We start from the raw sequence: 27,951 nt of genomic DNA, 5'->3' as shown, positions 1-27,951 counted from the left end.
ATACATTCTACTCTACAGCTATGCAACTACAAGAAAATAGGGTAAAGAAAATGAAATCTTGGTACTTATCAGTGAAGATTAGGTGATACCGCTCTCAGTCCTTTGCTCCATTGGTCATAGTTTTGGCCCCCACTTCGGCATTATCTCCCGGGCCTGTCAGGATATCGGAATGTTTAAGCCCTCATAATCATTTCCATCATTACATCATTGGAAAAATCTTCATACATTTTTGAGTCCATGGACCTGAAACTTAGGAAAACAAAATTAACACAGTGACACAGGCGTTTTACACTATCTCACAGTTATTTCCGAAACTTCCCTTGTTCAGTATTAAAACTTCAGATCGCTATTCGACACAGTAATATTATTTTATATATCACGTTCTCTAATATTTCTCTTCGGTTCTGCGAACGTAGACGTTCCCTTTAAAGACGTGCTAATTACTGTCAGTTCAACCTTCAATCTCCGTTTTTATCTGCCATACATTACTCATAACAAAAGTTCATTACCATTGTTATACTAATAATATCGGTCTGCATTCCATACGTTAGGCTCAACTCACTGACTTGTAACCTCTCTTCCATCTGTTTATGACAGTTCGAATGCGAATTCCAAGATAACGTGATCCCATCTGACTGGAAAGATGTACAAAGGAACACTTCACCATTGTCTTTATGACGTATGTAATCGACCTAACCTCTTCAGCGCCGCCTTGATCCTGTCACATATGGCATCAATTCATGGCCTCCTTCATGACACCGCTGGACCTGAATATCATATAGTCGACTTACTTCTTAATACTGTTGAGAATGTAAAATTATTTTGCTACTCTCTGCTCACCTATAAGATAATATTTCGTGACTGTAAGCGTGCGGTGACCACGGGGTTTTGAGCTTAGGAATTTCATTCCTCATCTTATATCCATCCCATTTCTTGTCTGAATGGGCGAGTTATTCTAGATATTTGACCCAGCTGGATGTATTTCCGAGTAATTCCTGTTAACCATTCCTTTAGCATGACCTTCAATGGCTCAACAGCTGACTCACTTGCCATTGGACGGTCATAATACATACATACATACATACATACATACATACATTATCATTATAGACTGTTATGCCTTTCAGCGTTCAGTCTGCAAGCCTCTGTGAATTTACTAAACGTCGCCACAATCCTCGGTTTGAAACTAGTGTCGTGGCCTCATTTAGTTCTATACCTCTTATCTTTAAATCGTTAGAAACCGAGTCTAACCATCGTCGTCTTGGTCTACCTCTACTTCTCTTACCCTCCATAACAGAGTCCATTTTTTCCTAGGTAACCTATCCTCCTCCATTCGCCTCACATGACCCCACCAACGAAGCCGGTTTATGCGTACAGCTTCATCCATCGAGTTCATTCCTAAACTAGCCTTTTTCTCCTCATTTCCGAGTACCCTCCTGCCATTGTTCCCACCTGTTTGTACCAGCAATCATTCTTGCTACTTTCATGTCTGTTACTTCTAACTTATGAATAAGATATCCTGAGTCCACCCAGCTTTCGCTCCCGTAAAGCAAAGTTGGTCTGAAAACAGACCGATGTAAAGATAGTTTCGTCTGGTAGCTGACTTCCTTCTTACAGAATACTGCTGATCGCAACTGCGAGCTCACTGCATTAGCTTTACGACACCTTGATTCAATCTCACTTACTATATTACCATCCTGGGAGAACACACAACCTAAATACTTGAAATTATCAACCTGTTCTAGCTTTGTATCACCAATCTGACATTCAATTCTGTTGAATTTCTTACCTACTGACATCAATTTGGTGTTCGAGAGGCTAATTTTCATACCATACTCATTGCACATATTTTCAAGTTTCACGATATTAGACTGTAGGCTTTCGGCACAATCTGCCATTAAGACCAAGTCGTCAGCATAGGCCAAACTGCTTACTACATTTCCACCTACCGGGCGAGTTGGCCGTGCGCGTAGAGGCGCGCGGCTGTGAGCTTGCATCCGGGAGATAGTAGGTTCGAATCCCGCTGTCGGCAGCCCTGAAAATGGTTTTCCGTGGTTTCCCATTTTCACACCAGGCAAATGCTGGGGCTGTACCTTAATTAAGGCCTTTCCTATCCCATCGTCACCATAAGACCTATCTCTGTCGGTGCGACGTAAAGCCCCTAGCAAAAATAACATTTCCACCTAACTGAATCCCTCCCTGCCATTTTATACCTTTCAGCAGATGATCCATGTAAACTACAAACAGCAAAGGTGAAAGATTACAGCCTTGTCTAACCCCTGTAAGTACCCTAAACCAAGAACTCATTCTACCATCAATTCTTACACGAAACATACATACGAATATAATTATTAATGCAACAATTACTATTGTACTATAAAGGGTGTTTCCGTAAGAGCGTGGAAACGTTTTAACAGGACATAGAGAATGCTCCACTGAACCGTTTAAGGTAGGGAACCTGGGATCGGAGAAGCCGCTTGAGGAATTATGGAAGTAAACTTGTCTACCGCTTTGTCCCGCATTAGACTACTGTTTTCCAGCTTATTTACAACCAACATGCGTACAAGTTTACGCGTACTGTGCTGTTTATTTGCATGTACATTCTTTATTTCCTGCAAGGAAACAGGGATGACGAGCCTGATTATTAGAAAGTCATGATGCAGATTTTGTATACTTTACCTGTCTATAAGGTGGCTCTGTTGTGTCGTATTTCCATTGTCCCATGACAGAACGTGTTATGAAATACCGACAGACCCATTCATTACTCAGTGCTATTCAGAGAAGTACAGTCTGGAGCGGTACCGGTACAGTTTCGCAGAAATCACTGACGTTCATCTTGTGTACGGGGAAGCTCGTTGCAATGCTCTCGCTGCTGAAAGGCCTTACAAGGAACGATTTCCTAACAGGCAGTGTTTATTTCTCTCGATCGACGAAGGCGAAAGACTGGTTCATTGGAAAGAAGAAATGAGGGCACCTGGCAACGTGAGGATCACTCGCTGGAGGTGCTGGAACATGCTGGAGCGGACCCCACGACAAGTACTGGCCGTATTGCATGTCGTCGCTTCACCGGTAAAAGGTTGTAATCCACAAAGCTCTTCCTATCGATTATTCTCCTTAAGACTGGTCACGCCTCCCAGCCACATATGGATGTGCAGCCCATCAGAACAACGTCCGTTGTGTTCGTTTTCCTATGCCGACGAGTAACCGAAAATGAACCTAACATGCATTATACAATAGGAGTGCGTAAATACGTAATGCAAGCATATATTCTTATAGTACGGTACAGTAAGGTTAATTTTCCTTTACACATGCGCATAGGAAAATGAACACAATAAAATTTGTTCTGATGGACTGCATGGCCATATGTGGCTGGGAGGCGTGACCAGTCTTAAGGAGAATATCGATAGGAAGAGCTTTGTGGATTACAACCTTTTACCGGTGAAGCGACGATGTGACATGGGCGATGCACATACTAGCGTGTGGTGAGTACTCCACGAACAACAATTACACTCATATCACCCACAACGCATCCATTCAGTCCATTCAATGCTTGTGACTGACTTTGCACCAAGGGTCGCATTGAGTCGGTGGTTGCTCCAACAATGGAATGAACGACCATATTTCCTCCAAATCGTGCTGTTTACTGACGAGGCCTCATTTGATCGTGATTGTATTTCGAACAGCAGGAATAGCCATGTGTGGGCTATGGAAAACCCTCATGCTGTAGTAGAGTCACGCCATCACGTTCGTTTTGCTGTGAATATCTGGGCCAGCATTGTAGACGACAATCTCACTGGGCCGTATCTTCTACCTGGCCGTCTGAATGGCCACCTGTATTTGAGGTTCTTGCAAAGAGTTCTACCTGAGTTGTTGGAGGACGTACCCTTCGCTGTTCGTGCAAGGATGTGGATACAACATGACGGTGCACCGCCTAACTTCGGTTTGGATGTCCGCAACCATCTGAATGCTGTATTTTCTGGTCGCTGGATTGGAAGATGAGGTCCGATTCCATGGCCTGCGAGGTCACCTGACCTGAGTCCCCTTGATTATTTCCTATGGGGATATTTAAATTCACTTGTGTACGAGACCACAGTGGATATGGAGAAGGAATTAGTTGCCAGAATCGTAACGGCTTGTGATGTGATTCGAAACACACCAGGGATATTTGTCTGAATCTTGTTCGCCGTTGTCATGCTTGCATTGATGTTGATGGCCGTCAGTTTCAGCACATTTTGTAAGATACAGTGCAAATGGTACGTTCATAGTGTCAATGATGGTATTTGCAGTTAAGATAACTAATGTAAATACAAAAGTGCACAGTAATGTGATTGTATACGTATTACCTCCTTCCGCTGGCTTCTCCGACCCCAGGTTCCCTACTTCAAATTGTTCAGTTAAGCATCCTCTATGTCCTATTAAATTCTTTCACGCTGTTACGGAAACACCCTGCATACACTGCTACTGAAGAAAAACTGATGTGGGGCCGATGACCTCGATGTTAGGCCCCTTTAAACAACAAGCATCATCAAAAATTGATGGGAATGAGTGGATTTTGAAACAAAATTTAAAAAAGATCATTGTTGCATAAGTAAGCATTTTTACATACCTAGTCAATGGCAGGTACAAACTGACACATACCGAGCTCGATAGCTGCAGTCGCTTAAGTGCGGCCAGTATCCAGTATTCGGGAGATAGTAGGTTCGAACCCCACTGTCGGCAGCCCTGAAAATGGTTTTCCGTGGTTTCCCATTTTCACACCAGGCAAATGCTGGGGCTGTACCTTAATTAAGGCCACGGCCGCTTCCTCCCCACTCCTAGCCCTTCCTTGTCCCATCGTCGCCATAAGACCTATCTGTGTCGGTGCGACGTAAAGCAACTAGCAAAAAAAAAACTGACACATGCACTATTTTAGAATGAATAGTTGGGAAAAGGGACTCTGTGTAGTGATAGACAAAAACACTAAATCGAAACAAAATTTTATTGAAAATGAGCCGGCTCAACTCTTCTGAACTGCTCACCGTAAACAGTTAGAAGCGGCGGAAAGTTTGCGTACCCCTTAACACGACTCAGCCCTGCGTACCCCTAGTGGTACGCGTCCCACACTTTGAAAACCACTGCGCTATACTAAGATAAAATTGGAATATAACGCATTTTAGAGAATAATTATCAGAATAATATTTATATATTAGAGCAACTGTTATTTTTGCCATATATATTTTTTTTTCTTTGCTAGGGGCTTTACGTCGCACCGACACAGATAGGTCTTATGGCGACGATGGGATAGGAAAGGCCTAGGAGGTGGAAAGAAGCGGCCGTGGCCTTAATTAAGGTACAGCCCCAGCATTTGCCTGGTGTGAAAATGGGAAACCACGGAAAACCATTTTCAGGGCTGCCGATATATATTTTTACTTCAAATCATTAAAATTTACTTTTACAATTATTTCACTTAATTGTAATAGTTCGACTAAATCCGCAATAGTCTGTGAATGCATTGCCAATAGCACGGTAAATAATACAGCAATATCGAGAAAATGGCTGTGCTGTTTGCGTCACGTAGCTGTCAGCTTGCATTCGGGAGATGGTGGGTTCGAACCCCACTGTTAGCAGCCCTGAACATGGTTTCCCGAGGTTTCCCATTTCCACACCAGACAAACACTAGAGGGTCACGGCCGCTTCCTTCCCACTCCTAGCCCTTTCCTATCCAATCGTTGCAATAATAACTATCTGTGTCGGCGAGACGCAAAACAAACAAACAAACCAACTAACAATTCTGTATTACGGGATCGACAAAATATGAGCTCGAACTTTACTTAGGAGACTTATTTTACAAGGTGTCTGAACCAGTACCATATAGTAAGGGCTGGAAGTATTTTATAAAATGATTTTCCAAACACTCTTACTTTGAATGATTAAATCTTACTGTTCTGTAGCCCATTGCGGCTTGGAATGTGTCGCCTCGCTGAAGTGATGCGTGACGTCATTAGTCAGACAGCACTGAGCAGCGCTTCTGTAAGCTATGTACAATGCTTCCTAGTCTGGGTTAATTCGTGCTATTTTCACGTCGTACTACTATACTGGAAACGAATTATGATAACAAAGGCTCATTCTAATGGCTGTTGATAAACGTTCAGTACATACTTTTGCTTACAAGTGCAGTGACCGCAAGATGACTGACTTCACACACTTGAAGATTTCAGAACTATTTTACGCTTATTAGTGTTTTCCTTTAAAACGTTTTTCAGTACTACATGGATCAAGAGAATGCAAGTAATGTTTAGTACAATCATGCTGAAATGTTTTATTTAAACATACTGTACATTCTATCTGGTTGCTTTAAAACAGCCTCTTTCAGAATTAACTTTCTGCTCCTAAATAAAAGCTATAATTACTACAATGTGGACCAGAATAAATACATAGCCTAAAATCGAGCAGAATAATAATAGAATAATCAGGACAGCAACATTCACAATATTTACTTCAGAGAAATTTCAATACCTGGTAGTTTCAGAGATGGGATAGGACTTGAATTCTGTATTTTTCTTAAAGGCAATCCTAAAAAAACTATTTTTCCAGTCAACTTCATAATCAGAGGTAGAAAAATGTTCGCTGCATACATGTGCATTTTTACAATTAACCGAGTCCAATCGTTTACATTTAGTCAAACAAATTTTGCAAGTTACAGGATGCTTTGGGAAAGTGTGGTAAACCGTGCCTATTCCCAGCGATTTGGTCTTTCGAGAATAATTGTTATGCGTAACTACCGCACAACAACTCATTCAACCTCTCGAAACAAATTAATGACAACAATACTGCTACACGAAACACACTCATAGTTAATGCCTCATAAATATCTACAAACACGAGATTTCACTCCTCCACAACCCGCCAGCATCTCTTGGCTAGAGACAGAGGGTTGCCCTTTGGGTGGTCCCTCCAACCCCCTCAAGGTGGGGAATGAAAGCTTCATAATAATAGTAATAAGACACGAGATTACAAAACTTCAGAACTGGTGATGTACAGAGCAGAACAGAGGGAGTCGCAATAAGGGAGGCCAGATAAGTGGATTATTCCGTTGTCCGTTGTGCAGACATTTAACATTCCTCGATCGACGGTGTACTTGTGTATCCGGATTACCTCATTACCACCCACAGTAAACAGCACAGTGGCCGACCACGGATGTTTAATGATCGCGATTAGCGGCATCTAGCTAGAATGATCCGTGGTAACAGACAAGCCATACTGGCTCACATCACATCCATATTCAATGCAAGAGGTGCCAGACGCATATTGAGCAGGTCAGTACAGCGTTCTTTAACGTCAGTGGGATATGGGAGCAGAAGACCTACCAGAGTGCTCTTGTTTACACAACGACACCGGGCATCGCGACTTAACAGGGCGCGTGACGTTACCAATTGAACCCTGGTGGACTGGTGTCATGTAGCTTGATCCGATGAGACACTGTTCCAGTTGTTTCGAGCTGATGGTAGGGATCGCATATGACGCAGGCCCCATGAGCCCATGGACCCCAGTTGTAAACAAGGCACCATGCAGGCTGATGGTAGCTCCATAATCGTCTGGAGTATGTTCACGGGGCATGGGCAGGATCCGCTGATCCACCTGAAGAGGTCACGGACCTGATTGGCGACTATTTTCAGCCCTTCATCGGCTTCATGTGCCGCTACAACGATGGCATATCCCAGAAGAATGATGCACCGTGTCATCGGGTAGAAGTTGTTCAGAATTGGTTCGAAGATTGGTCTCGAGAGTTCAGCGACTGCTGTACCAACTTCGTTTGCCTAATTTGAACCCTGTCGAGCATTTATGAGACGTGGTGGTGAGGTCCATTCACACCTGAGATCCTGCACCTACAAATGGCAGGAAGCTGTGGGTAGCTATCCAAACCACATGGGTCAGAATCGATCCACAAATGTTTCTTCCACTTGTTGAATCGGTGCTACGACGAATTCCAGCACTTGGCCGAGCTAGAGGACCGCCTGGACGATACTAGACCCGTATCCCATGACTTATGACATATCAGTGTATATTACAGAAGGAGTGGGGAGAGGATGTCCATACGAACACAATCCATGGAACCGTTTTAGTGAGTTGGGTCAGTCAATGAGACCACATGGTACCATTTGAGGAATGTGTTCATGACAGTCATACACACTTCATTTTGAATACATACTGAATTATCATTTCAGAGACGCATCTCTGAATTTGAACATTAAAGTCTCTCTGACACTATTGCAAACTGGGTAGTTTCAACTGAGACTGTAGAGTACTCTGTACTTTAATCTGGGCCAGAAGTTGCTCCATTTAGTAAAACGTTGAAAATTATTTTTAATTTTCAATACCTGGTTATCCTGTTGACTGCTATGGTCTAGCTAGGGGTAAGTGTCGTAGCTTTCCATTGGCCCGGTTCGGGTTAAGTTCAGGAATTTAAGGCTGGTTTGATGTACGACAAAGAGGTCCGCAGAACTTCAGTCTCCACTACTCGATGGGATGTCTGCACCGATGGCTGGTTGATGTTAACTGGGACCAGAACATTCACCTGTAGTTGGGTTGCCATGGAGGAGCATTGAAGGAGGCTGGAGAAGGAGACAAATGATGCTGAAAGATATTTCACACTGTTTCCGTGGCTACGATACCCGTAAAGCTGAGTCCACACTTGTATCAGATCAGCGCACTGGCATCGAGGATTGATACGAGATAATGATACAGCCGGTTTTGACAAGACTGCCCGATCTGTATCACGTATCTGTATCATGTATGCGTATCTGTTATTTTTCCTCACATCGGTCTTTTATCATCTGTTGAGTCTTGGCTCCGATATAGTGGCAATGGCTCCTCAGCTACAGTTAGCTGCTGCCAGCTCTTCTTAGACCCGCGAGCAGATACTCCATTTTCTTTATGTATGACTCCATACCGCTCCCAAAGTCATTCGCCATTTCCTCCCATGCGTCTTTCTTTTTAAAACCGATTACAATGGTCCGCTTCCTTCGGGTCCCACAAAACGGTATTTTGTTAATAAGAACTTGTCAACTGTTCAAGTTTTCCCATGGACCACTCCGAATCCCTGTTTCTTCAAATCGGAAGATCTCCAAACAAAGGTTGATGCAAAACTAAACGAGGTCGGAAGGACGGTGAATAGGGTAGGGACTCTGAGCGTGCGCAGCACAAGAGGCGATGATACAGAGTGCTGATCGGGAAAACCCTACGTATCATTTGATACACGATCTTGATACGGAACTCTGTTTTCATAAGGCCGATCATGATACAGATACGCTGATCTGAAGCAAGTGTGGTGGACCTAGCTTTACGTGATCACACAGCTGACTGTGTCACTCTGCTGGCAACTTTCACTCGCTCGTACGCAAAATGCAAGGCAAAGCGAAACCATTCCAGCATACGCCAGGGAGATCTCTGAAGGACTATAAGGTAAAGGAGTAACTTTGTCAACCATGTTCATTTTGAACTCCATAACTTTTATTATGCAATCAGAATTCACGAGCTAATTCATTTTAAATTTTATCTTTCGAAATTCGAAGCATTGCCTGGAAATACTGCCAGATGTATTGAATCTCCGTACAGGGCAGGAGGAGTGTAAGTAACATCGGTTAGCTCTATGCCTGGCCAGCTCTGTCTTCAGGAGTTACCCTACCAGCTCTACCTCGGTTATCCTGATAACTAACGGGAGCCATTATCAGCTCGCCCATGGGATAGTGTCAGCGCCGCCATGAATCTCAGCTCTGATAGTACTAACTTCACCACAAACAAATACAATTCTTCCTTGTTTCCAGACTTAGGACTGATCACGAAATTTTAATTTATATTTATTAAATAGTGTAGTGGTGTTGTGGTTCGTGTGATTAGCTGCCACCCTCGGAAAATTTGAAATGGGCTACGAGGACTGGAACGGGGTGTACTCAAATTCGGAAGGTCAACTGGGTAGAGGGGGTTCAATTCCCACCTCAACCATCCTCGAAGTGGTTTTCCGTGGTTTCCCGCTTCTCCTCGAGGCAAATGCCACGATGGCAACTAACTTAAGGTCACGGACACTTCCTTCCCTCTTCTTTGCCTATCCCTTCAATTCTCCCTATCCCTCACAAGGCCCTTGTTCAGCACAGCAGGTGAGGCCGCTTGGGCGAGGTACTGGTCCTCCTTCCCATCTGTATACATGACCAAATATCTCCTGCTCCAGGACAGTGCCCTTGAAGCGATAGAGGTGGGACCCTCGCTAAGTCCGACTGAAGAACCAACCCCGGACGGTAAACGGACTAAGAAAGAAAGAAAGAAAGAAAGAAAGAAAATATCATTAAGTTTAATGTGTAAACATTTTAAAATGAAATTAAAATTTGTATAAGTTAGGATTTCGTAGGTGTGATTTAAGGATTTTGGTTAGCTGTAGAAAATAATGACGAATTATTCCCAATAATTCCTGTACTGTACATGCTTTATTATATTTTACTTTTTTCCTAATTTTGTTTTGATATGAAGCAATGTGTACTAAATCACACCAGGTTTCTCCATCACTGTCATAATTTTTCCCATCTTACACTGTGTGAGTATTGGTCATTCAATTTTCTGACTTTTGTTTTGATTAATAACATAAGGCAGCTGTACGCGCACGTTCGAGTATTCGGAAGTGTAGACGTGAATAAGAAAATATGCCGAGGGAGTTATACGTGCATTTAGAGTCGTGCCACTGTGAGCTTACATTCGGCAGCCCAGAAGATAGTTTTCCGCGGTTTCTAATTTTCACACCAGGTAAATGCTGGGGATGAACCTTAATTAAGGCCACGTATGCTTCTTTCCCACTCTTAACTCTTTCCTATCCCATCATCGCCTTAAGACCTATCTGTGTCGGTGGGACGTAAAGGAAAAATATCTCGGTTGTTATGGCTGCAGTATGTGTAAGGAAGGATTCAGGTGCGTTTGTGATTCCTCGAATCTTACCAAAGGTAGAGAGAGCCCATAATGATGGTGGAAACTTGACATCAGCTGAAATCCAGGTATCGAAAATGTAATTACAAAAATCAGCGAACTTGTCTTCTTCGGGTTTCTCCGCCGTACAATCGTCCGTAAAGCAGTCCTCTATTCCGCTGATTGCCAAGAACGGAAAACGAAAGAAGTAAACTCGAGTCCTCATCCTGAGGTGGTGCAGATCTTTTCAGGCACACCCCCGATGGAGGTGAGCTGCATGTACCGCATACCAGCCCTCCTGCCGTTCCTCACTTTCTGACAGTACCGGGAATCAAACCTGGGCCCCCGAGGACGGCAGCTATTAACACTAACCATTAGGCTTCCGAGGCGGACAACGAAAGGAGTTGGTAATCTAAGTGTTTCTCATCAGTGTTTGCTTCTCTTGACCCATTCTGAAATTAGCAGCAAATATAGGCCTACGCATTTGTGTCCGTTGATCCATTCAGAAATAACCCGGTATGATTTCGTATTACACTTTAATATAAGAAATCTGTACTGCGAGATTTCGTAGCCAATCTTACATCTTGGTTATCTTTTTCTTTTCGTCGCATCGACACAGATAGGTCTTATAGCAACGATGGGATAGGACAGTGCTATGGGTGGGAAGGAAGCGGCCGTGGCCTTAATTAAGGCATTGCCTAGTGTGAAGATGGGAGACCACGGAAAACCATTTTTAGGGCTGCCGACACTGGAGTTCAAACCCACTATCTCACGAATGCAAGCTCACAGCTGCGCGACCCAAATCGCACGGCCAACTCACTCGGTAACTATAAGAACTCATATCCTGTGGCGGAATTAACAAAATCTTCGGAGGTATTTACTGTTATGATGGAGGAGATGGACATTTACCCCCATGAGCCTGTCCAGATGTGGAATCACGATATTTTAAAACAATTTTAGACTTCTCGACAGGGAATCGAACTCACGTCCTCCCAAGTGAATCAAACACGCCTTTACCAACTCAGCAAGGCAGACCCTGAATGAATCACATACGCCATTTTAGATTTTAAAATGTTGATTAATTAAATTCAGCAGCCGCAAATATGAAAACGTATTGTTTTCTATATTTTGGAGGTTCATTTACAACTGTCTTTCCGTCGCACTGACACAGATAGGTCTTATGGCGACGATGGGATAAGAAAGGTCTAGGAGTGGGAAGGAAGTGGCCGTGACTTTAATTAATGCATTGCCTGGTGTGAAAATGGGGAACGACGTAAAACCACCTTCAGGGCTGCCGACAATGGGATTCGAACCCACGATCACCCGAATGTAAGCTGACAGCTGCGCGCCCCTTAACCACACGGCCAACTCGCTCGGTAATGACAGAGCGATGGGTAAGGTAAAGGTCATCCAAAAGGACATGGGTTCGATTCCCGTGAGGAAATCGAATCATTTAGAAATGAGACTTCTACTTGGCACTGGGGATTACTCAGCCTACAGCATAAATGAGTACAACTCCATCCCACTTACAGTACAGGAATAAGTGGCTCAGACATTCAGTTGGCTTCTGATCCCGGCTCAGTCCAGTGGTATTTCAAGGTGCTGAAATTCGTCTCGGTATGTTTATTGGCACGTAAAGCAACTCCTGCGTTACAAATATCCGGCAACTAGGCATTTCCGAAAGTCATAAAAAAGTGGTTAGTGGGACGTTAAACACGTAACAGTTAGTGGCGAGGTTACGAATAGTGGAAGCCTTTACTTTTCTCTAATCCACTGGCCTTCACAGAATGTACAAATATGGCTTTGCCTTTTAGAGTCTACTGGGCTGTCCCTAGCAGGACGACTCGGACAGCAATGAATGACACACAGGAGGAAGGGAGTTGTCAGGTAACCTGTGATGTTGTGGAGTAGGTGGAAATGTCTCACTGCAATTACACCTACTTGGGGCTACCATTGGGGCATATACCTGGATCTATAAATGCTGCAAAATGTTTCACGTCACACGGACACAGGCAGGTCTTATGGCGTCAATGGGAGGGGAAAGGACTAGGAATGGGAAGGATGCGACCGTGGCCTTAATTAAGATACAGCCCCATCATTTGCCTAGTGTGAAAATGGAAAACCACGGGAAACCATCTTCAGGGGTGCCGACAGTGAGGTTGGAACCTATTATCTCCCGAATACTGGATACTGGCCGCACTTAAGCGACTGCAGCTTTCGAGCTCGGTAAGCCGGGAAACGAACCCGGACCTCCTGGGTTGGCAGGTAATCATGCTAACCACTACAGCACAGAGGCGGGCACATCATACTCTGCAGGTCTTTGGGCTGAGCAGCGGGCGTGGCTTTAGTTAAGATACAGCCCCATCATGTGCCTAGTGTGAAAATAGGGAAACCACAGAAAACCGTCTTCAGGGCTGCCGACAGTGGGGTTCGAAACCGCAGGACCAATTATCTCGGTCTTTCAAATCCTGCATTATTGCCTTTGCCTGTGTAGGCAGGTAAAGGTAAGATACAATGGCGACCTACAGAGTATCCGTGATGTACTGGCAAGTACGATAGCGTGCAAGAACCTCTTGCAATTACCGATACCATCCACCTTCCGAGTTAATTGCAGGCAGAATACTACGTTCGATAAACGTCCACTTAGAGGCATCATAACAGTACACCTGCGTTATTAACTGAGCTAATGAATTTTAAATATACAGTAGCCTATAGAGCCACATCCAACTCACTACTGGTGATTGATTACAGCTCAGGGGTAAACAATGGTCGGAAGAAGGCGAGACCAGGACAGAGAGAGTGGGTTGGTGAAGACTCACGAGGACATGCCCTTGTGTAGTTTTAGTTCGGTTACGACCATACAATATGGACTTACTATTCTCCATTTTTCTTGCTAAGCCTGTTCAATAAAGCAGACCTGCCATCGCGTAATAGTTACGGCAAGCTCAATAATATCACCAAACACATTGTCCGGCTCCATGGCTAAATGGTTAGCGTGCTTGCCTTTGGTCACAGGGGTCCCGGGCTGGATTCCCGGCAGGGTCGGGAATTTTAACCATCATTTGTTAATTTCCCTGGCATGGGGGCTGGGTGTATGTGGTTTCTTCATCATTATTGGATTCTCATCACGACGCGCAGGTCGCCTACGGGAGTCAAATTAAAAGACCCGTACCTGGCGAGCCGAACACGTCCTGGGATATCCCGACAATAAAAGCCATAAGACATTTCATTTTCAGTGCAGCAGGTACGGTTTATGTTGTCGACATGCAATTCCGAAAATGCAATAATAATAATAATAATAATAATCATAATAATAACAAACCACATTCTTATTAGCTGGGAAAACGAAACAAAAATGAATTCTTATCACTGCTGTTTGTAGTCGTACCTAATTATTTTAATAATGTTTCGGGTGAAAGTGAAACGCAAAAACAAATGTTATCGCCTGTCTTTTATAATTATATCATTGTTCATTATCACATTCGCTGAAACCTGTTTTATATCTTATTTCATAATGCATTTTTTTTATATTATTCTTTCTTTCTTAATACCGGTACGTTTACCCTCCAGGGTTGGCTTTTCCCTCGGACTCAGCGAGGGATCCCTCCTCTACCGCCTCAAGGCAGTGTCCTGGAGCGTGAGACTTTGGGTCTGGGGATACAACTGGGTAGGATGACCACTAGCTCGCCCAGGAGGCCTTACCTTCTATGCTGAACAGGGACCTTGTGGGGGGTATGGGAAGACCGTAAGGCATAGATAAGGAAGTGGGAAGGAAGCGGTCGTGGCTTTAAGTTAGGTACTATCCCGACAGTTGCCTGCAGGTGACGTGGTAAATCACGGAAAACCACTTCAAGGAAGGCTGAGGTGTGAATCGAACACCGCTCTACTCAGTTGACCACCCGAGACTGAGTGGACATCGTTCCAACCCTTGCACTACTTTTGAAATTTCGTGTCAGAGCCGGGAAACGTTTTTCTTTACAAGTTGCTTTACGTCGCACCGACACAGATAGGTCTTATGGTGACGATGGGACAGGAAAGGGCTAGGAGTGGGAAGGAAGCGGCCGTGGCCTTAATTAAGGTACAGCCCCATCATTTGCTAGTGTTAAAATGGGAAACCACGGGAAACCATCTTCAGGGATGCCGACAGTGAGGTTCGAACCTACTATCTCCCGAATACTGGATACTGGCCGCACTTAAGCGACTGCAGCTATCGAGCTCGGTAAGCCGGGAAACGAACCCGGGCCTCCTGGGATGGCAGGTTATAATGCTAAACACCTCACCACAGAGGCGGACACCTCATAACCTGCTGGCCTTTGGGCTGAGCAGCGGTCGCTTTTTGGACGATGGCCCTCCGTGGCTGTTGCGCCATGAGTTTGATTTTATTATTATTATTATTATTATTATTATTATTATTATTATTATTATTATTATGAGACGGGTTGGTTCTGATGACCGCGGTGTCCCACATATATCAAAGAAACAACATGATCAATGCGATAAGGTAATTACCCGTGCTTCATATTGCTATTTCTATTTTTGCATTTAGGGCAGAAGCAGAAAGCTGGGAAATTGTTTGACGGGAGAGGCTGACCCATCCCAACGCTCAGCGCTGCGTCCAGGCGCAGACGGGAAAGTGAGCCTGTATTGCATGCATTCTGTGGGTCAAATCAATAGCTGAGAGAGCGCGCCTAGCTTTAATGAGGGAGATGCAAGGAATGCCGCTGTATTACGAAGGTCCATTATAAGCTGTATATACATGTATCAATACTAAGTCAAGCATGAGCGCGTCTCTGAAAACTGGGATAAGGCTTTGAATATGTTTGTTGAGTCTTCATCTCGAAGGCTGGTCCCATCCTCAAAACCTTCGTCATCAGCTGTTACGGATGGCCTAGGCATCCCTGAAGATGCATGCTAAGGGAATGAGGAATAAGGCAGTATCCCGTTGTTTCCCTCACAGAGCTAGAAGTTGCTATTACATATCAGTATTCCAAGCCCACTGAAATGCATGTCCGACTCGTTGGCTGAATGGTCAGCGTACTGGCCTCGGTTCAGAGGGCCCGGGTTCGATATCCGGCCGGATCGGGGATTTTAACCTTCATTGGTTAATTCCAATGGCCCGGGGGCTGGGTGTTTGTGCTGTCCCCAACATCCCTGCAACTCACACACCACACACAACACTATCCTCCACCACAATAACACGCAGTTACCTACACATGGCAGATGCCGCCCACCCTCATCGGAGGGTCTGCCTTACGAGGGCTGCACTCGGCTAGAAATAGCCACATAAAATTATTATACTGAAATGCATGCACCAAACGACCCTACGAGTGACATGTTTACACCATCATAATTTATAACTTACATTTCCGTGTTGACGTTTGACTTATGTGATAGGAATCAGTACAGCGATGTTCCACCATAAACACTTTATATAATAGGTATACCTTTAATAAATGAAGATTAGTTTCGATTCCCTTAGAATTATTATCAGTTCAAACAAGTACATCACTGTTTAAAACTTTGCTTAAAATTGTGCACACATGTTCAATGAACGTGACTTGGATTCGAAGGAAGGCACTTAAATTCAATGCGTTTTTAAGACATACAATTCATGTTAACTACTTTAAGTGTATTCTTACCAATAAAACTCCATTTGTTGTATTACTCTAATTTATTTCAGTATGACCTAATGAATGCACACACACACATACATATATAAAACACTCAATTCTGACCAGTTATGAATGGCCACACTTACTAATTACGAGTCTATTCACAAGTCCCTCTTTCTTACGGCACAGTAGGAGGTCCAGGCAGTTCGTGTACCAGCGGACGCTTAAGCCTTACATTCACTTTCCCAACTCAAATCAACTCATACAGCAGCTGTGTGTAGACCGCTGGATTTGAACACAGTGCCACTGGCTACACAACACACGCTGACTTTTCGTTGGTTCGACTCCACGGATAGTTCAGTAATTCACAGTCACATGCAGTGAACAACTAAACAGCTCAACAATATTCAACAGCAAGACGATACTCACACAACACCATGGCACCATTGAAAATAACCGACGTGAAAACTGTCGAGGACTATGTGAAATCGATACCAGAAGTGAACTTCGCTTACGAAGGTACGAGAGGATGGACTGACACGCTACAGTGGAACAGATAATTGTAAAAATGAACCGAGGGGCTACCAGAGAGTGTCTAAAACAAGGCGTCTTTAGGAGGGCTGCACTCTTGGAATCTGTGAAACAGTGAGTTCAAACCCCACTGTTGGCAGCCCTGAATATCTTTTTCCATGGATTCCCATTTTCACGCCATTATTGTAACGATCCTTGCATTCCCTGTTATATTTCCTTCCCTTTTATATGTCGTCATTGTCATTAAGACCAGTCTGTGTCGGTGTGACGTAAAACAAATACCCCACGATTTTTAAACTCGAAGATTCTGAAAAAGTGCGAGATGTTCGCGAACAAATGGGGTAGTAAAATAGTACATTATGCAACAATGGCAATAATTACGACACGAGTGTACTGTATTTCCATACAAGTGTCTTAATTACCATCATAGGGGAGTTGCATACGACTGTTTATGCTCGACAATAATTATAACTTTATTTCTTAAATATTCATAAATTTCTGTCGAGTTGAGTTTACTGAGCAGAGCGCAGAGCGTATGCACTAGCTTACAGGTCCTACCAAAAGTTTAAGGATACCTGCGTACTTCATGAATATGATCCCTGTCCTTAAATTTTTAGTCTCAGGAGTACAACTTTCTACAGGGAATTAGTATATATTCAGAGGAACATTTCCTGAAATTTTCATTGCTTTATTTTGAATACTTGAGTAGATCTAGAGAGTGCAATATGGAGATTACATTTAAACATTTTGTTACGGAGAAACACAGATCATCATCATCATCATCATCATCTGTTTACCCTCCAGGTTCGGCTTTTCCCTCGGACTCAGCGAGGGATCCCACCTCTACCGCCTCAAGGGCAGTGTCCTGGAGCTTCAGACTCTTGGTCGGGGGATACAACTGGGGAGAATGACCAGTACCTCGCCCAGGCGGCCTCACCTGCTATGCTGAACAGGGGCCTTGTGGAGGGAGGGGAAGATTGGAAGGGATAGACAAGGAAGAGGGAAGGAAGCGGCCGTGGCCTTAAGTTAGGTACCATCCCGGCATTCGCCTGGAGGAGAAGTGGGAAATCACAGAAAACCACTTCGAGGATGGCTGAGGTGGGAATCGAACCCACTTCTACTCAGTTGACCTCCCGAGGCTGAGTGGACCCCGTTCCAGCCCTCGTACCACTTTTCAAATTTTCGTGGCAGAGCCGGGAATCGAACCCGGACCTCCGGGGGTGGCAGCTAATCACGCTAACCACTACACCACAGAGGCGGACGAGAAACACAGATACTTGTAAAATATTTATAATTGTAATAAAGCAACTGAATATTCCCATTTTAAAAAAATCCCCCCGTAAGAGAACCACAGAAAGAGGTCATAAAACAAACATCGTTGACTCTAGCTGGACAGGAGACAATGTAGTGTAACTATACCACTATAACGTGACACACAAACGATTTGGGTAGCTTGAGGGATCTTCTGTCCAGCTAGAGTCAAGGATGTTTGTTTTATGACCTCTTTCTGTGGTTCTGTTATGGAGGGATTTTTAAAAATGGGAACATATCCTGTTGCTTTATTACAATTGTAAATATTTTACAGGTATCTGTGTTTTTCCATAACAATTTTTAAAAAATGTAATCCCCACATGTCGAGATCTCCTCAAGTATTCAAAATATAGCAACTTTCTTTCCAATGATCATAAACAAAAAAAATCAGTTACTTCAAAACAGAGGGCGATATTTTAATTAAAATTTCAAGAAATGTTCCTATAAATATATACTAATTACCTGTAAAAATTCGTACTCCTGAGAGTAAACCTTAGGGACAGGAATCATATTCATGAAATTCGCAGGTGTCCTTAAACTTTTAGTAGGACCTGTACTGGTTGTCCGTGAGTGGATCAGAGACCTTGACAATGTCATATGTTTTCAAAGCTTTGATAGGCGGTTATCATAACCTAGCTTTATTTCCAATACAAACTGTTTATTGTATAGTTGGTGAAGTGAACTTGAGGAAATGTGCCGTGTGGTTGTGGAATATTGGAAGTGGAAGGTGTTCAGTCTTCGCCCTAAGGCTGGTTGGATCCTCAACCACTCCGCCATCAGCTGTCATAGATGGCCTAGGCATCACTGAAGAGGCGTAGTAGGGAAATGAAGAGTGAGGTAATTCCCCGTTGCTTTCCTCACCGAGCCAGAAATTGTTATTACATATCAGTCTACCAAGCCCACTGAAATGCACCAACCGACCGTATGAGCAACAATTTCACACCATCCATAGCAGGGACTGGCTGCAGAAGGAATGGCATTACGAGCGTCGCTCATACCTCAGTCACTTTCATATTGATTGTCAAAGCCAAGGATGAGACAGAGACGGGTCAATAAAAGTAAAAGAACTGCTCTAGCCCATAAGAGAAGACATAGTGCACTGTAAACACTAGGTCCTGGCAGCACAGGCAAAGCAGAAGGTGCAATGGTGTTAATATGTGTGTGCAACATGCTTGATTTTGCTATCCTTACCTAATTGGTCAAACAGTTGTATCATAATGAAAATCTGAATTCTGATTGGTAGAAACCTGTATCGTAATGAAAATCTGAACTCTGATTGGTGAAGAACCTGTATCATAATCAAACGTGAACTATAGTGAGCCTCATTAAGATTCAGTTCTCTGGCATATAATATTTATATTTCGGCATCGTCGAGCATAAGGTTATTTAAAGGAGCTTAAATACGCCAACTTTGTGTCTGAAGATCTACAGCACGTAAAGGAACTCGTACGGGACAACATTGCAGCACCTTAAGACAGTAGTTAGTGGAACATAAAACCAATGTTCAATATTCTCCTTTGATACTGGAGTTGAACTCCAATTTCAGCTTGACAAATTCTTCAGCTCCAAACCACTTAATTGAAAAATTGGTAGAACGTAGGCAGATAGTCGTAGAATAATAAACAATGCAGGAGAATATTCTACTGGCGAACATAGGTATTTTTGTTCACGTAAAATGTACTTTTTAGAGAAGAACGCTAGGAAGTTACATAGTAGCCTACATGGATCTGATAGGTTTACATGCGCGAGGAGAAATTAATAACGAGGCCAGCACAAAAATATTAAAATATGTAGTTATAACAATTGTGCCGGTGTAGAATAAAAACTGAACGACGAGGAACATGACATCACATAGTGAAAATGAAAATCCGCAGCCTGTTCACAGTTTCAACCGGTTCAGGAATGGAATTAATGAAGCCCTCATCTAGCGGCGAGGATAGGAACTGTGCCGGCTGCCGGAGCCTGTCGCACTCCTCTGGGGCAATGGTTAATGACTGACAGATCAAATGATATCTGAGAGTGTTACTGGAATGGAAGATGACAGAGAAAACCGGAATACCCAGGGAAAACCTGTCTCGCCTCCGCTTTGTCAAGCACAAATCTGACATCGACTGACCGAGATTTGAACCAAGGAACCCAGTGGTGATAGGCCGGCGTGCTGCCGCCTGAGCCACGGAGGCTTCAACCAGATGAAGCTGTATGAATGTTCAGTTCTATTTTTCCTACTTTTCATGGGCATTCAGGTCACACTCACACTGGCGTTCACGAGTCACAGATGGAAAAATGTGGTGTTAATTTTATTATAATAAATTCGCGTGGCTCTTGCTAGCCTTATCTAAACCTTTGAGACAGACCCTCCGATGAGGGTAGGTAGGATCTGCCATTATGAGAAACTGTGTGTTTGTATTGTGGAGGATATTGTTGTGTGTGGTGTGTAAGATGCAGGGATGAAGTGGACAGTACAAACCCCCAGTCCCTGAGCTAGGATGATTAACGGTCTGAGATTAAAATCCCATGATCTGGCCGGGAATCGAAACTAGGGCGCCAAGGACCGATAGCTAAGACGCTGACCACTGAGCTATAGAGCCGGGCGGTAATTTAACTGAAAGTCAAAAAGCGTTACTTTTGCAATTTACTTAACGTCGCACCGAGATAGACAGGTCTTATGGCGTCGATGGGATAGGAAAGTGGTTAGGAGTGGGGAAAAAGCGACCGTGGCCTTTATTAAGGAGTCAGGTGGGAAAATGGGAAACCACGGCAGGGAGCCATAAATTAGAGTTCACACGTAAGCGACATTCCATTCTAGGGATAGTGTTTGGACAATTCCGTTAAAAAATCAAATGAGGTGCCGGCGAACGAATTAAACAGCGCATTTTAGGCTTCTATGTTCGAGTGAAATGAATGCAAATTGAGTGCGGTTAACAATGCTGAGAAGTCTAAAAGTAAGTTCTGAACGTCTGTTCCCTGTTGTTTACTCTGTGCTTTAACAACTTGCTGCAAATGAAAACAGTCAAGGTACCTCATTTACACTGCCTGGCGTTCTTAAAAATAGTAGCGTTCATTTAACAGCGAGCTTGTGCGAGACCTTATGCAAGAGACGAGATTTATATTTTTAAAACAATCAATTCGGTACAAAGTCAAAATAATTATTTGTAATATCTAGGTCACTTGACCGCGAAAATTCCCAATCAAAAATAGATTCACTACACTGTAGGTCTCTGATTCGACGACAAGGAGGACAAAAAACCCGAGAAAATAATAATGCCATTGGTTTTCACGCCCCCTACTTTTACGGTTTTCGGAGACGGCGATGTGCCAGAATTTTGTCCCGCAGAAGTTCTTTTACGTGCCAGTAAATCTACCGACACGAGGCGGACTTGTTTGAACACATTCAAATACCAAAAATCAAAAATCAAATCAAAATCTCATTATTTGCAAATGAGGTGTCTACCTCGGTGGCAAATGGTACACTAAAATACATTATTGTCAAGTACTAAATTTTAATTTAACAAGAGACGAAGAAAATTTTCCTAGAATAGAATATTATACAATTTACGCTAATATTTTTTCTATTAAACACACACATCATCCTTAATAAATTTATATTTTTACAAAATTCTACTTATAATATCTCCTGTACTTACAAACATAGTCAACTCATATACAGTACGTGAAATTACTTCAAATAATACTATACAACTGGTATTAAAATTAACATTGTATTTATTTACATAATTATATTTTACCCATTTTGGAACCTAAGTAGCATAACGACCTGCTGCGTCTTAACCAAAGCCCCTTTCGCCACCACTTTTCAGAGTTCCGAACTGAGCCAGGATCGAACCTGCTAAGTTGGTCTCTGAAGGCCAGCTGCTCTACCATCCGAGTTATTCAGCCCGGCAAAGCTAAGGTAAAAGCACCTGCTGCATACAAAAGAAACTTCATTTTCATGTTCATTATGTTTATAATTTATTACACCATCTAGTTATGAATTTATGGGAACTGTTGCTTCTACATCAACGCTAAAGCACTGTGTAGACATAATTGACTGGAACACGATGTATACAGCGTGTAACATTAAGTAAAGGTATGATCAAACATTCAGGACGCATTCCTCACACGTAGACGAAGAAAATGTGCTATATGGACATGGGTCCGCAAAAGCTTTATTTCCATGTTACAATTCATTTTCTGCAACTCTACATACTACGTTAATCATAGGAACACACAGGAACAGAACGCACCATCAAAACACACGAAACTCTGTCTTACATTAAATGTTCATAGCACTGATACATGTATTTAAAAAAATTCTAAAAACTGAGTCTTACCATCACCACCTTGGTCTCCCCCTACTTCTCTTACCTCTTACCCTCCATCGCCAAGCTCATCCTCCTCCATTCGCCTCACAAGACCCCACCACCAAACCCGGTTTTTGCTTGCAGCTTCATCCAACGAGCTACTTCCTGTCTTCCCGTTTATTTCCTCATTCCGAATACCCTCCTGTTTGTATCAGCAACCATTCTCGTTACTTCCAAATCATGATAAGTTCACCCAGCGTTTGCTCCCGTATAGCAATGTACGTCCGGAAACAGACCGATTATTAAATAGTTTCAACCAAAAGCTGACTTCTTTCTAACAGAATACTGTTTATGGCAACTGCGAATTCACTGCATCAGGTTTGCTGAATACCAGGCAAGGAATATACAAATGAACACTTTTCAAATGTTCAGATTGATGCTTTCACAGTTCATGTTAATAGACGTGTTACGTTTTGGGATTTAGCTGTGTGGAAGAGAAACAGCAGGGAAACGCTAATTCGCAAAGTGATTCTCTTGTGAGGACGCGGAGCGAAGTTCTCGTGAAAAGTAATGCTTCCCTGGAATTTGTCTCTTTCAAATGACAAAATATTTTTTTTAAATCACCGGGCTGAGTGGCTCAGACGGTTGAGGCACTGACCTTCTGACCATAAGGTGGCAGGTTCGATCCTGGCTCAGTCCGGTGGTATTTGAAGGTGCTCAAATGCGCCAGCCTCGTGTCGGTAGATTTACTGGCACGTAAATTAACTCCAGCGGAACTAAATTCATGTGGGACGTAAAGCAACATTATTATTATTAAACAGGTTTCATGATTACAGCCTGAGTCTGAAAGCCACTGCAAAATAATGAAGGGCCAACCAAATATCTTGTTTGTGGATAGTAATACGACCTCAACCTCTCCTATACATCTTTGATTAAAATCCACAAGTAAGAGCCTTTAGTGATCGTCTCTTCAACGGCTTAGACCACTGGCCTCGTCATTAATTTGTCACTTGACCCCGTCATTTAAAATGCTTCATTCTCTGAGCTTCACCCGACATGTTCCTTTCTATCTAGAGATGTATTTCTTTGGCATTCACATCGTCACCATTGTCCCCTCCGTACGCAATAGTAATTCTTCTTCTACCGCTTTTCCCACATGTGTGGCGTCGCGGGTGCGCACAGCGTCGCACATGTGGAGTAGGTCCTGTCTTACGCCCAGATGCCCTTCCTGATGCCAACCCTATATGGAGGGAGACTGGGGTAAATATTCATTTATAGGACGAGGAGTAAGGGATTAGAATATATTATCAAGGGAAATGTTCGATAAATTTCCAAATTCGTTGAAAATATTTAAGAAAAAGTTAGGCAAGCATTTACAAGTAAATATAAATATGAGTTGAAAAACTGATAGGGAATCTGCCACGTAGGTGACCGCCCTAAATGAAGATCTCTGACTGATTTATTTATTTATTTATTTATTTATTTATTTATTTATTTATTTATTTATTTATTTATTTATTTATTTATTGAGCGATGTAATCATTATTGCGTGTTTCTGGGGTGCTTGGTAGTGTAGTGTTTTGACTGAATATGAAGATGAAAGTTTTGCGACAAACACAAACACCCATACCCCGAGACTGAAGAATTAATCAGAGGCGATTAAACTCACCGACCCTGCCGGGAATCGAACCCGGGACCCTCCGAACCGCTGACCATTCAGCCAATGAGTCGGACGTACGCAACAGAAATTATTCATGCTAATTTCTATTATCTTCAGTTTAAGAGTACTGTAAATGTTTCCTAACTGATTGACTTATTTTACAAACATATAAAACTGCATTTATATTGAAAAATCTGAATATCTGCATTTAAAATGGAAATTATGAAAATTAACATTCATTAAAGAAAATACACACTCGTCGAACCTTGTACTCACACTTACTTGTTACCTGCTTACTTACACATACGTTATTTGAAGGGCGCCAGCTGTCACTCCAATGAGACTCTTGACTATCTCTAGAGTGTGGGGTAATAAGCTTACTTTTGACAACATACCATATAAGTTCTGGGAAAAGGAGATTGACGTTCGGTTTCCCCATTAATTTTGAGGTTAAGATATTTTACTGTTAATGAAATAAAACTATGAATTCGTTTGATAGAACAATATATATTCTTTAAATAATATATCAAAAAATAGTGAGTCTTGTTGCGATAAAACAGATGAGAATATGAAATTATGACATTGCAACTGAAAGAAACTAGGCATGAATTTGAATTCTTCTTGACCGGACATTTAACAATTTATACAAAATATTTCCCTCACTGATTCACTTGACTGTACCTTCAACACTTTTAGTGTAATTACGACGTAATCCATTGCTCTGGTGTTTACTATAGATGTGTCACGCCTAACTTGGTGATACGTCCTTGTGACTGCTTCTTCTCCATATCATTTGACTTCTTTGTAAGTCAATATGGTATGACCTCTTGGCAGGTCCAGGGTTGCCCTCTCTGACTTCATGGTAAGCCCTTGCGTCCGTCTTCAACTGAGTGAGCGACCAACCATTTGGTCTCACTCTCTCAATGACCAATAATTAATGGCTCACTGAGTCTTCTCCATCTCTCGTTCACACTCGTTGGCTTGACCAACTAAGGCCTCTTGATCTAGTAGACTACTTCACTGTACTGCATCCGTATAAGTAATGACTGACGCTACAATATGCACCCACCTTATATAGACGTTGGTTGACACCGCTACGTAATCTCCAGAAATAACCATGACATACTCCCACAACGCGGCAAATATTACATACAGTGGTGAAATAGCCCTGCGGCGGCTAACTCCGTGAGCGCATATCTAAATAAATACGATGACATAGCCATGGCGCGGCGATGACTTGGCAGAATCGCCACTAATCTTGCACAATGTCCCAACGTCACACCCAATCTCTGATATATACAACAATTCTCACTGTACAGGTATTGAGTGTTACTCTACACATACGTATATATGCATACATCTAAGTACAATCTTGCAAGCAACAGGCAATTGCAAAATCGAATTGAATAAAACGGATAATTACAATAATAGTAATAATATCACAGATAAAATAATAATAATACTGACATAATAATAATAATAACAATAATAATAATAATAATAATAATAATAATAATAATAATAATAATATACAGATAAAATCATACAATAATAAAAATACAGATATCATCTTGTAACGGGATTTGAACCGTTACAATTTATTTATTTATTTATTTATTTATTTATTGATTGATTGATTGATTGATTGATTGAGCGATGTAATCATTATTGCGTGTTTCTGGGGTGCTTGGTAGTGTAGTGTTTTGACTGAATATGAAGATGAAAGTTTTGCGACAAACACAAACACCCATACCCCGAGACTGAAGAATTAATCAGAGGCGATTAAACTCACCGACCCTGCCGGGAATCGAACCCGGGACCCTCCGAACCGCTGACCATTCAGCCAATGAGTCGGACGTACGCAACAGAAATTATTCATGCTAATTTCTATTATCTTCAGTTTAAGAGTACATTTCGCTTTTTTCTTTACGTCGCACCGACGTATGATAATAGGAAACCACTGAAAACTACCTCTGTGGCTGCCACCATTGCAGTTCCAATCCACCAATTCTCGAACTTCACAGCCAAATAGACCGGAATAGTTCGGTTTTCTTAATCATGGGCTGATAACGTTCAACGATATAACTGATATGTAACACCTTCTGAAATCGCATTGCTTAATCCGAAGCAGCATGGCTTACTTTAGAATTCGGGCGGGTGATTTATCCCGGCCTCTTGGGATGGGAGCCGAGTGATTACACCATGGAGCAAGAGCACTCCCTAAATAAATAAATACATAAATCAATCAATAAATAAACATCCTTTCTCTTTTAATCCAAAGCAGCTTTCATATTATATTAGTCAAACTACCATAAATACCACAGGTTACCAGTCAGTTTTCCCACTTACAGGTGAACGCGGCTGAGGAGTATATATATTCCAGGTTCATAATATGAATCAACAACATAAAAAACGATTCAACTTCTGTCTGATCTGGTGTCGCTGAATACATAGTGTCAGATTTGTGGCGTGTAAATACATAACATACATACATACATATTCATTATGAACTGTTACGTCTTTCAGCGTTCAGCTTGCAAGCCTCATATAATAAATAACAGTAATTAAAATAATTTTAACGCCAAGTTTAGCAGCATGGCTTAGTTTAGAATTTGGGCAGGTGATTATCCCGGCCTCTTGGGATGGGAGAAAAGTGGTTACACCATGACACAAGCGCTCTCCCTAAATAAATAAATAAATAAATAAATAAATAAATGAATAAATAAACAACCACACTGTTCTAACGCACCCCAACTAAAGGGTCCGCAACATTTCTTGACTGACGATATATCTTACTGAACGGTGACACTTTTTTATTAATTATTAATAACACTTTTTATCATATAGACTTGTATGTATAAAAGGACAGCCATTGTAGACAGATCGATAACAACACGCGAGTGGGCGTAACTACATGTGAAGCATGCAAGGCTTTGTCTGAAAGAGATAGGCGCTTTTTAACGCACCAGAAGATGTATTCTGTGACTTCAAAAGAGGTTCAAAATATTATCTTTCTTTTGAAGCTACGTGAAAATGATAAATGTCTTTTAAGTTTATTCGGCATCGCCTACTTAATCGACAAAGAATTTCTGCAAATAAGGCACTCGAAATCCTCATCTTCACATCACGTAGAACCATATAGCAAGTATTCATTATTGTATTCCATAATTTTGCGAAGCACTCCTTGAAGCTGAAAGACATACTAGTTGGGAACGCCCCCCCCCCCCCTCCCCCTCCAACTTACCTCTACAAGTGTTCAGAATGAAATGAGCCACGCTTAGAGAATACAGAGTGAAAGTCAGAAAATTAAGAACAATCTGGAGAAGAATCATGCTACAGTATTAGAGGAATTTAAAAATATACGAAGCTTTATACAATAGTGTCCAAACGTTAAGCGTAAGTTACGAGTAAGCAGGGCAACAGGAAATAGACCACATATCGCACGACATTTGCACCTACCAAGCTTACGTGTTCGCTCTGCATAGGAAAGGAGTGTTCCCTGCTTTGACTAGCGGCGTAACCGCAAGGTAAACACAGCCAGTGCCTGCGCCGCATATTCCCTCTGTCTTGTTTGCCCTGTTATAGTGTGCGGAGTGTAGCCTCCTGGTGA

The sequence above is a fragment of the Anabrus simplex genome, chromosome 2 (genome assembly GCF_040414725.1).
Source record: "Anabrus simplex isolate iqAnaSimp1 chromosome 2, ASM4041472v1, whole genome shotgun sequence".
NCBI lineage: Eukaryota > Metazoa > Arthropoda > Insecta > Orthoptera > Tettigoniidae > Anabrus > Anabrus simplex.
This window is presented reverse-complemented; position numbering follows the sequence as displayed.